General features: G+C 37.0%; 1 protein-coding gene across 1 annotated transcript in view; it reads left to right on the top strand.

Moving 5' to 3' along the window:
* The first annotated feature begins 403 nt into the window (after positions 1–403).
* LOC119739781 overlaps positions 404–12,529 on the top strand; it is a 35,678-nt gene continuing 23,552 nt past the window's right edge. The window contains exon 1 of the mRNA XM_038214851.1: positions 404–529. The gene's annotated coding sequence lies outside the window, so the exon portion shown is untranslated. The remainder of the gene's footprint in view (positions 530–12,529) is intronic.

The raw sequence follows: 12,529 nt of genomic DNA, 5'->3' as shown, positions 1-12,529 counted from the left end.
ATGACGTCATGTTGATGTCACTTCGGATTTTGCATATTGATGTTATCTAGCTTCTTACCAATATCATGACGATACGACCTTCCCTTCAATGCTTTTAATGCATTTTTGATGAAGTAATCATGACGTCACACACTTTTAATATTTTGGTGCAATAATGTATGTAACCCGCATACAAACACAACTACATGTATTGCTTTCTTTAAATCCTCAAAAACTGGAATTAACCTTTTATATTTAGCAAACAAACTCTTAAATCCTGAAAACTTCAATAACAGTGAACAATGAGTAAGTGCTCCAAAACAAAAATACACATTTACCACGATCCTGGGTTAAGTTCCATACTTATAGCCAGAAATAAGAGTTCCTCAAAAGATAATCTGTTTTCTGGGTCACCAGTTCCATTTCAAGAGCTGTGATCCAAGTGAAAACTGGAGTTGGGATCCAGGCGATGAAGTAAGGGTCCATCCAAACAACACGCTGGGGTCCACAACTGGTCCAGGTGAAGAGCTTGAATCCAATCGACAGGCAGGTAACCAATCAATAGGCTGGGAATCCACTCAACAGCTAGCTGAGACCCAGTCCAAGGGCTTGGACCTAAAACCTGAGATATCGTATTAAAATTCATGGGTACGCAATATTGTGTAGTATATTTGCCTTCAAGAAGTATGCCAGTGCAGCCATATATCAAATGATTCAATTGTGCATGGCTAATAATTATTATGATTTCACAAGGCCTCAATTAAGAAGTACAGTTACATGTAACCTATGTTCACATTTCACTTAGGCTGGATAGCATTTCCTTACATTTTGACTAACAACTAAATTAAAAAAAAATTAAGACATTATAGTATCAAATTACTGGAAAACCCACATAACTTTTTTTCATGACATCGCACATCACAAAGTATTGCGCTAATAATACCAATATTTGGAGCAAGAAAAAATATCACGAAGTAAGTGCGAAGGAGGGGAAAAACAGTTTAAGGAGCTTTGGCATACGTGTAGCAAACGTCCGTCTTTTGGCTAAGAAATAAACATCAATAAAAATCAACATCAAAAATACCAACTCTCCTACAATCAAAACTGCTAAATTCTGGTGGTTTCAACAGGTTCAATATGAACAATTTACTGTGAAGTGAAGATTATAACGTAATCACAGTCTTTGGCATAGTGTCACTATTAAAGCACGATAAATATGTACATGAAACAATGTTTACATGTTAGTAAATTTTAGATAATCCTTGGTTGCTGTCTTTGGCATGGTGTACGTATGTCTGTGGCATGACTTTACATAACTATTTTTTTTAAACATAGCAACAACAAAATGGAGATGATTAAAACATACACGTTGTAAATGTTGTAAGCACTACACAATACATTTAAAGGCCGGTTCATACTCTGCGAATGCAAATGCAATTGTTGACGTCACAATACGTTTTTGTACTGTGATTTCGCAAAAGTTGGGCACATTCCAATTCCAGAGAATTTTGAAGCGAATGTTTCATGACGTCAGAATCGTTTTCCATTGGTTAGAAGTATGAACAAGCCTTTACACTGAACTACAAAAATCATAAAATTAGCACACAGGAAATTAATGCTGCATGAATCTGAGTCTCAAAAAATATTCTTGTTTTGGAGGCGATGAAATTGTCAACGGCATCTGAGAACCAAGGCACTGAACTGAACTTGACAGTTCCGGTGTTGGAGGCGATGAAGCTGTCAAGGACAACTGAGGACCGAGGTATTTAACTAGCTGGGATAGGTACGTTCGTATATTGATAGTGAAAGAAAATATGACAATTGTAAATTTATCAAAAGGATTGTCCTCACAAAATTTTCAAAAATTAAACCATCTTCACGAAAAGCAGACATTCACAGATAGCTCGTTAAAACTGGGATTTGGGAGTAAATAGCTAGGAAGCTGTACATGTCTACTAAGAAAATGAAAAATTGTCAATAAACACATTTCTATAATTGTGAACAAAATGAACATAAAAAAGAAATTTAAAATGCATGACATGAAAAAAATCAGCCACCCAAAAAGGTGCCCCAAAGCCCCCCAAATTACATGTGCTCGTGTGCATGATGATTTACTGTACACGCTCCGCGTACAAGCTGAAAGACATGGCAGACAAACAACTAATATGACGCTATAAGGCACACAACGCACGTACAATCAAACACAAGCTTATTGCTTCCTTTATCGATGTGTGGGCATAAGTTTTGTCATTATCTAGTCCAGTCATACGGGCGAGCTTGGCGAAGGAACTAAAAAAACTCGTCCTCCAAATCACATCCCTACTTCGAGGGAAAAACTTCTGCCAAAATATACTGAAACTCCTCATAATTTATATCATTCAGACAAAAGTGTTTGCTTTCGACTTACCACCTCGTCTTCAAGCCCGCTACTTTTTTGTAAATATGTAGTTCGTGAAAACAATGAGAGATGCCGAACTCCAATAACACGTGGCCAATTCCTGCCATAGCCCTGCAGATAAAGGTCCTGACCTCATCAAGTTTAACGCGCGCGTGCGCTGCGGGCTGATGACTGACATGCAATGTACATGTACATGTATATATCATGCTCTGCATGATAGCCGAGGCAGTATCAACCTGAAATTTAAAGTGTGCACAGGACATGTCCAAGTTCGCTTATTGCCACGAAACATCAAAATGTTTTAGACCTACCCTTGGAGCGACATACCGTATAAGCACAAATAATTAACATGGTTTTTTTATCAATAACACCTTCCAGACTATGCATGTACAACGTTTCAAAGTATACGGTGCAAGAATTTTTTAATTTAGCATGTAGCGTCTGTGAGATATATTATCGTCAAAAAAATTAATCCATATTAAATCAGAGGTATCGGACTACCTTCATACGCAATTTTGACACATTCGGACTCATACTTTTTTCAATATGAGACTTTACAAAAATTCACCTTTATGATGACGTCACATGCCTTACGATGACGTCATCTTGGTAACACTTGTCAATGCTTGTTTTTGCATTGTGGTCTTGGTTTGTACCAAGCTTGAAGTCAATCCAATGAAAGAAAGCGTTATATTTTGGAAGAGGAATTTTGTAAATACATGTATATAAAAAAAATCATAAAAAATCATGCGATGACGTCATGGTGTCGTCATTTCGGATTTTGCATACTAGTACCATTATCTAGCTATCCACCAAGATTCATGACAATCGGACTGTCCCATATGTGTTTTTAAAAATCACATTTTTGATGACGTCATGATGACGTCACACATTTTTTCAAAATTTTGTACATATACCTATTACCTAACAAACTTAATACAAAAAGAATTTTGAATTTTGCATGTTGCGTTCGTGAGATATGGCTTAAAGGTACAAAAGTTCATGCTGACTTTGAATGATGTACGACAAAGATTATTGCCAAAAGTGGCATTGAGAAAAGACGTGTACAAAGTCTATGGGATTTTCCAGGGAAAAAAAAAGAAGAAGAAGAAGAAGAAAGGAAAATCAGAACAAAAATAAAGGCTTTTCCGCTACTATGCGGAAAAGCCAACAAACAAACAAAAACAAACAAAACAAAACAATAAAAGACGAAATGAAATAAGACAAAACAAATCAAAACAAGTAAGATTTGAGGCTTTGCATGGTGGAGATACTAAATAATGAAAGGTTTGCGGAAACACCATGTGCGAATAATTTCTCAACTAAGAGAATGCTTCTGAAAAGAACCAGAGATAAACTCGACGTTCCGGTCAGTATGCTCTGACCGTCTTCAGGAGAACGCTAAACTCTAAGAAAGTGAATACTTCAGTAGCAAAAGGCGAAGTCAATGAAGTGTGAAGTTTAATTTTGTTCAGTTTCATGCATAAATATCTATGATTTAATGATCAGAAATACTCTTTCATTCACTTACCATTCTGTAGATATAGGACTTTGAAATATGAACTTTTAAGATGATGTCAGGTAACCCATGATGACGTGCAACAATACTTGGTAGGGCTCATTATTTTATTGTGGTTTTAGTCTGTACCAAGCTTGAAGCAAATCGGATGAATAAAAGTGTTAAATTTTGTAAGCAGAATTAAAATGTAAAATATTTAAACATTTGTAAAAGTTCTACCGATGATGTCATCATGACGTCATTTAAGATTTTGTGCACTAGTACTATTATCTTTCCACCCACATAGTTTCATGACGATCGGACATTCCCTTATATGTGCTTTACAAAATCGAATTTTTTTTTATGATGTCATCATGACTTCACACATTTTCCAGAATTTTTGGCATATACCTATTGCTTAACGAACCTAATACAAAAAGACTTTTGAATTTAGCATATTGCGTTTGTGAGATATGGCTTAAAGGTCTAAAACTTCAAAAATTGATATAAAATCACACGATAACGTCATGATGACGTCACCTCAATTTTTATCTATAGCACTTCCCGGTCTACCTATGTACAAAGTTTCATCCCCATCAGACTTACCGTTCTGTAGATATTGGGCTTTGAAATATGAAAATTTAAGATGACGTCACGTGACCAATGATGACTTCACAAGGGTCTTAGTCTGGACCAACTTTCATTAAGATTGAAGATTGTTTATTGTGAAAAGTGACACAAACAATGTAACATGCACAAAGTCCATGGGATTTTTGCCAACAAGAATAAGAAATAAACTAGAGTTTGTGGGAACAAACACACGGTGTTGGGCCGTCATATGTTCAGTTGTTGATGGCAAGAAATTAAAACAATGATTGTTGATGATTGTTGATGTTGATTTTGATTGTTGAAGTTGACTGTTGATGTTGATTGCTGATTGTTGATGTGCAATGTGCATGTTTTTAAAAAAAAAAACGCCCGATTTAAAAAAAACGCCCAATTGGGCACTTTTGCGAGCCCAACTTTTGAGTTTCATATGACGTCATCAAAAGTAACAAATGTGCTTGCGTTAAGAAGTTGTCATGTAGACGTGTACAAAACACTGGTAAACACTTTAGAGTCAATTCGTGTAAATACTTCATGTAAGTGTCCACGCTCAAAAAAATCAAACTTTTTTATACTTTGTGGGATGAAAGGACTTGGCAATTTTGAGGCTGCAAAAATTCATTTTTTGCATTATTTTCAAAGGGCATCAAGCCAAACTGCTAAGCATTATCACAAAAGTAACTATATTACGACAAAGTATCATTCTTACCCAAACAAGAAAAAAATAGAAACACTTCTGAAAAATCCCCTTTATATTATTTTTAGGCCCTATAATACAGCATGTTTTTACAACTAGCAAAATTGCATTTTTTACCCAATTTTTAACCCTCAAATATAGCACTTGCCAGGGCACTCAGAATAATTTCCTTTTGGCTATGGTTAGTTCAGACATTGGTCTTTTCATATCTGGTAAGAAAATCTTGGGTTATTGTATATCCTTTGTGCAGTAGCGTTAAAAAAAATGGTATTTTTCACAAAACCTTAAAAAGTGTATTTTAGTTTTGAGTAATAACGTGTATAATTGGTATTTTTCATGAATCTAGCACATTTTCACAAACAGAATCAGACTGTGTATTTTTTTTTAGACCAGTGGATGAATGGTAGGTCGTGTAGTCCCCCCACTTGGCTACGCCCCGCCCACTCCCCCTTTGCCACTGAATTTAGATATTGTATGTTGCATAACGAAACAAATGTAAATAATTTGCAAGTAAACACTTTAGAAATAAGAAAGCCTTCCTTTTCACAGCCTCCCCTTCCCCCACTCCCGGGGGCATTGCTTGGGTTTGAGGGTGGGGTGTGGCCACCCACCAATAACTTGGCTTTGTCGGTAAAATCTTTGTCACATGGGCAAAAATCATGTGTTTGCAAGCCGCAATGAATAATAATGGCCATATCCATCGTCCTGTGATTGAAGTGCATCATTATTCAAATGATGTCCAGTCCTCCTCTCCCAGCTAGGCCCCGCCCCTTCCCTTGCCACCAAATTCAGATTATGATTTCTACAAGTATTTGCCTAAATTAAATTGTAAATACTAGATATCGATTTGCAAGTGAACCTTTTACAATCTACACCAACAGCTGTCTCACAGCCAGCCCCTTCCCCTGCCACCCCCACTCACAATGCTCATTAGAGAACCCCGCCCTCTCACCCAACAAGCAGGCGCGGTTCTAGAACCAATATTTGGGGGGGGGGCTGGCACGGTGGATCCAGAATTTTTTCAGGGAGGCGTGCTGAAATGTTGACCGGTTATTTTTTCCAGACACTTAGGCCTCCGAAAATCAATAGGGGGGGGGGGGGGGGGGGGCTCATGCCATATTTTCAATGGGGAGCGCCAATAAAATCCTAAAATCATTCACACTATATTAACTAATGCACCCTTGTCACGGCTATTTCTTCTTTAGGGGGAGACCGTTCGCATGTACATCACAATCCTTCTTTTTGCTAATGCAATTTTTTTTTTTACGGAATTTATTTTGGGGGGGCTAGACAAAATTTTGGGGGGCTACAGCCCAGCCCAGCCCCCCCCCCCCCCCCCCCCCCCCCCCCCCCCCCGTAGAACCGCGCCGGCCAACAAGTCAACAAGCACAATTTTGTTCAGATTACATACATGCATGGCCTTGGAGAAAGTCTGAATTATGTAAGGTGGCTTTTTTTTTTTACAACACGGGGCAGCTTGGAATATCTGAAAAGCGAGGAGGAGAAGGGGTGTGTATGTCGCGGGGGTGGTTGGGGGTGGGGGGAGGTCAGTGGGAAGGGTGATCTGGACACACGCATGTACACTGTACATATTTTTTTTATATTGCAAGTTACTTTTGGAAATATAGTAAAGGTGTGGTCAACAAAATGACGTTTATTTTATTATTTTCAAAACGGAAAAGATCTGGCGATTTAGACAGCAACTATTAACTCTTATTTGTTTTTATTGAAATACATGTACTTCAAAACAAGGATCACTCCAGTGAAAACCCGGAGAGAAAACAGCATCAATTTGATTGAATGTATTTCAATCTGACTTGACTTGGCTATATACATGTACACGTAGTTAGGGTCTGAAGTATTTTTTAAGTGGAAGTGTCTTCCAAATTTGTATTTGCCCGATCAACATGAAATTTTGTGACTTTTCCAAACTTTTAACAGTGGTCACCATGGCACCAAACACGCTTCTGTAGTATGACAACCGATGTAAAGACATCGTTGCTCATAAACTAAAGACAAAAATACTTCTATTTTCAAAACCTATCACAAAAGTATTCTCTTTAGACTGAAATTCATGGCTATATAATTAACAACAATACATGCTCAGTATGTAACGTGGCCGCCATTGGTGCGAGAAGCTCATGTAATTTTCACCTTTCAATCTGTACCATTTTCTTTGTTTTGATGTCCTTTTCTGATAGTTATTACATGAATCAATTGCAGAGCATTAAATAACATCACCATAATTATGTATATTTACTTCAGTTTTGCCAATTCAGGTTGAAAACCCACCAATTTTTGGAATACAATCAGTATATAGTCTATAGTATATAGTCCCTATGGCAGTGACAATGGATGCATACAATGACCTGAATGGGATGAATGTGTAGATCAATAATGTTTGTTCTTAATATAGAACCAGAAAATACAGAAATTATGCCCAAAATTTTATCTAGACAAGAGTTTGGAAAAATATAAAGAAAAAAACACCTTTATTGGAAGCAGCAATAGAACCAAGAATGTCATATTATAGAGTAGTGGTCAACCAATATTTTCCTGCCAAATCAGTTGTAGGAAAATCGTTTAAAGCATATATGTAAATTAACATGGGATCACAATGTGCTGTACCCCTCCCTTTCAGAAAAAAACCCAAATACCCGCCAGAAAGGGTTAAAATCTGTAAGCACTTGGTTAGGTGGGGAAGTTGATATTTGTTTAATTAACACATTAACAAAACATTCCCTGTTTGTATACCAAAAACAAACCAAAAACCCTGTAATTTATAAGCACTAATACATTTAAAATTGCTTGCCATGCAACAATGAATGGACCACAGAAGTGTGGCCATGTTGACTACTGATAACAGTTTGGAAAAGACTCTGGATGTCATGCTGATTACGAAATTACGAATTTGGAGGGCATAGCAGCACCAACATTAATGGTACTATATTCGACTTTATATGTAGGGCCAAGACAATTCAATCAATCAAAATAGAATTCGTTTTGAGTTTTCACTAGAGTGGTAGTTGTTTTAAAGTACATGTATTTTAATATAAAAATATGAGTTCTATAAATCGCCATATCACTTCTCTGTATTGAAAATATTAAAATAAATGCATTTTGTAAAAAACAATTACAGCATTATGTACGATGTACAGGTATCCATATTACCACCCCCCCCCCCCCCCCCCCCCCCCCGCGCTTTCCAGATATTCCAAACCACTCCCACATTGACAAACAAAATAGCCACACCTTCAGGGTGCATATAAATATGTGGACTTTCCGCAAGGCAATATGTAACCTTATCAATAATTACATGTTGAATTCTTTGGGAGGGGGAGGGGTCATTGCTCATAATGAGCACTGGAAGAGGGGTGTCAGGGGCGTGGGCTGTGAGACGGGTACGGCTGTTGGTGTAAATTATGAAAAGTTCACTTGCAAAATGATATCTATTTACAATTTTAATGAAGGCAAATACAAGTAGCAATCCAAATCTGAATTTGGTGGCAAGGAGAGGGGTGGGGCCTAACTGGGAGGGGAGGACTAGACATCATTATTTTAACTAATGGATGCACTTCAATCAGAGGACAATGGATATGGCCATTATTATTCATTGCAGCTTGCAAACACATGATTTTTGCCCATGTGACAATCATTTTACCAACGAAGCCAAGTTATTGGTGGGTGGTAACACCCCACCCTCAACCCCAAGCAATGCCCGCTGGGCGGGGGAAGGGGAGGTTGTGAAAAGGAAGTCTACATAATTTCTAAAGTGTTCACTTGCATATCATTTACATTTGTTCTGGTATGCAACATACAAGTTCAAATTCGGTGACACAGGGGGAGTGGGCGGGGCCAAGCCAGGTGTGGGGGGGGGAGTACACGACCTACTATTCATCCACTGGTCTAAAAATGATACACATTCTGATTCTGTTTTTGAAAATGTGGTAGTATTCATGAACAATACCAATTATACAAGTTATTACTCAAAACAAAGGAAAAAACTGAAAATACAATTTTAAGGTTTTTGTGAAAAGTACAATTCTTGGAGCGCTACTGCACAAAGGATATATATAATAACCCAAGATTTTCTCACCAGATATGAAAAGACCGATGTCTGAACTAACCATAGCCGAAGGGAAATTATTCTGAGTGCCCTGGCAAGTGCCATTTTGGAGGGTTAAAAATGGGGACCAATGCAATTTTGCTAGTTGTAAAAACATGCTGTATTGTAGGGCATTAAAATAATATAAAGGTGATTTTTCAGAAGTGTTTGTATTTTTTTCTTGTAAGGGTAAGGATGATACTTTGTCGTGATATAGTTACTTTTGTGACACTACTTCGCCGTTTGGCTTGATGACCTTTGAAAAAAATGAATTTTTGCAGCCTCAACATGGCCTCAAAATGGCCAACACACATAATGGCCCGTAACCATGGCAACGGGCAAAATAAAAGTTTAAAAAGTCTATTTTGGCTATTTACTTCCTCCCCAAGTCCTTTCATCCACAAAGTATAAAAACATTCGATTTTTTGAGCGTGGACACTTGCATTAAGTATTAACACGAAATGACTCTTAAGAGTCATTTCGTGTAAATACTTCACAATTTTGAGGCTGCAAAAATTCATTTTTTGCATTATTTTCAAAGGGCATCAAGCCAAACTGCTAAGTATTGTCACAAAAGTAACTATATCATGACAAAGTATCATTCTTACCCTAACAAGAAAAAAATAGAAACACTTCTAAAAAATCCCATTTATATTATTTTTAGGCCCTATATAATACAGCATGTTTTTACAACTAGCAAAATTGGCTTTGTTGGTAAAATCATTTTCACATGGGCAAAACTCATGTGTTTGCAAGCTGCAATTAATAATAATGGCCATATCCATTTTCCTCTAATTGAAGTGCATTCATTAGTTAACTCTTTCAGTGCCCGCGAAATTTGAAAAGTTTAACCCTAAAGCGCCCAACTTCGAGCGTTTTTGTTTATTGTTCAAAATTCTGTAAAAAAAAAGTAAATAAGTTTTACTCACTAAATTTGTTGTTGTTACTCTCTGGTATATCCTTGATATATTGGAAAGTCAAAAGTAGTCACAAACATAGTGATACACCCTGAAACACTGGCCTGAACACAGAGAGATTCCGCACTTTTTGCAGAAAATACGAGATTTAGTGCTGCGCCCTCTCGCAAGAACTCGAATGAAAAAATAAATACAGGTCGTACATGCATGAAAATGGTACCATTAGAAAGAGCAAGAGCGCCCCCTTTTGATAACATATTTACTCTACCTCGTACATGTACGAGGTTTGGCAATTTTAAGTACGAACATTTACGAACATTACCTCGTACATGTACGAGGTTGGCGCTATTGGACTAACAAATATACCTCGTACATGTACGAGTTTGGCACTGAAAGAGTTAAAATAATGATTTCTAGTTCTCCCCTCCCAGCTAGGCCCCGCCCCTTCCCTTGCCACCAAATTCAGATTTTGATTTCTGGATGTATTTGCCTAAATAAAATTGTAAATACTAGATATCAATTTGCATTGCAAGTGAACCTTTTACAATCTACACCAACAGCGGTCTCACAGCTAGCCCCTTCCCCTGTCAACAGGCAATTCTGTGCAAAAAAGCACATCTTCAGTGGGTTGTGCATTCATGTATTGACAATTGAAGTTCATAGGCCTATATGCTTTCATTTTGACAAACAGTTCTGGAGAAGAAGTTGTCTTGGAGAATAATAATAAGAAGAAGAAGAAGAAGAATAGTAAATTCATAGAATAACAATAGGTGTTGGGCTCATGGCCCAACACCTAAAAAAAAAATCAGAAAAAAAAAGCTTTTTCTGCACATTGCAGAAAAGCCAATAAATAAGCGAATGTAAACCTGGTAGAGAAAAGAAAAAATGACATACTTATGGCAGTTTACCTGCGAGAAAAACTCCATTAAAAAATCCATCCAATAACAAGAAATGCAACAACAGGAGCAAAAACAAAATAAATGAATACATGTAAAAAATAAATGATAAACAACCGGAAAGTAGAACAGTTAAACAAGTTAATTTCAAACATAAATAAATAAACATAACCGCGAAAGAGAAAATAAAAATAAAATAAAAGAATGATTGCAGTTTACAGTTGAAAAAAATGTAAACATGTAATTACTATAAAAGGATTAAAAGAGATAAAAAAATAAATAAAAACATTGAAGGGAGGGTATATTTCCAGCTCAAGGTTTTAACACTCATACTAATGAGCAGATTATCCGGTGTTAAACTGTGTAAATGAATCAATTAATAGAGAGTCCCTTATATACGATGGCAAACTACATGTACTCCAGATCCGGGGGAAGACATGACTAGGTGTGTTTTTCAGGGTTTGAGTTCTAGCACAGTGGTGATTAAATGTGAGACAATCCTAGTGACCATTTTTTATCTACTACAATACAATACAATACAATACAACAAAGTCATTTATATAGCGCTCTTACTCAAAGAAGTTTCACATAACTAGCGCTGAACAATAAATAAATCACACACACACAAAATATGCTGAACATTAACAAGAAAATTATGAAAACATGAATCTCAATCAAATAAATATGTCTTAAGGGTCTTTTGAAAGACATCCAAGGAAGGACACAGTCGGATGTGCTGCGGGAGATCATTCCAGAGCCGAGGTGCATGTGCCTGGAATGCATTGTCACCAGCTACGGTAGATGTTCTGGGCACATGGAGCAGGGTCATGTCCTGACTGGAGCGGAGGCCAGGTCTTGCAGAGTGATGCGGCATGATGAGAGAGTCGAGATGGGTCGGAGCTTTGTTGTGAAGACACTTGTAAACATGAGTCAGGATTTTAAATACAATACGTTGCTTGATGGGTAGCCAGTGTAGGTGTTTCAACAAGGGAGTGACGTGATCGCGTTTTTTGGCCTTGAAGATTAGTTTTGCTGCACGATTTTGTACGCGCTGGAGTCGTTGAATTTGGGTTGGCCTTCACTGATTGGCATTCAACTAAGTTAAAAAGGACCTTGACTGTACAGGAAACTATGTGGTTTTGTCTACAAGCATCTAAAGTCATCCAATTCAAAGCATGTAATCTGTCTTCATATGACATTGCATCTTTGGGCTATTTGATACACATCCTACCTGCTCTTCTCTGCACTCTCTCAAATTATTATACTCAAATCAAGCAAAACTAACAAAGAAACCTGTTGTCTATCCATAGCCATTAATAAATCATTTCTTATCTTAATTAATATTTTTACTGTACAGCGTATTTGAACAAAATCATATTGGAATTTGCGCTTTATAAATGAATAAATTATTATTATATTATTATAATTAAGTT

The sequence above is a fragment of the Patiria miniata genome, unplaced genomic scaffold (genome assembly GCF_015706575.1).
Source record: "Patiria miniata isolate m_02_andy unplaced genomic scaffold, ASM1570657v1 HiC_scaffold_4, whole genome shotgun sequence".
In the NCBI taxonomy this organism is placed as follows: Eukaryota; Metazoa; Echinodermata; class Asteroidea; order Valvatida; family Asterinidae; genus Patiria; species Patiria miniata.
The sequence above is the reverse complement of the archived record's forward strand: the minus strand, read 5'-3'. Positions and strand labels throughout refer to the sequence as shown.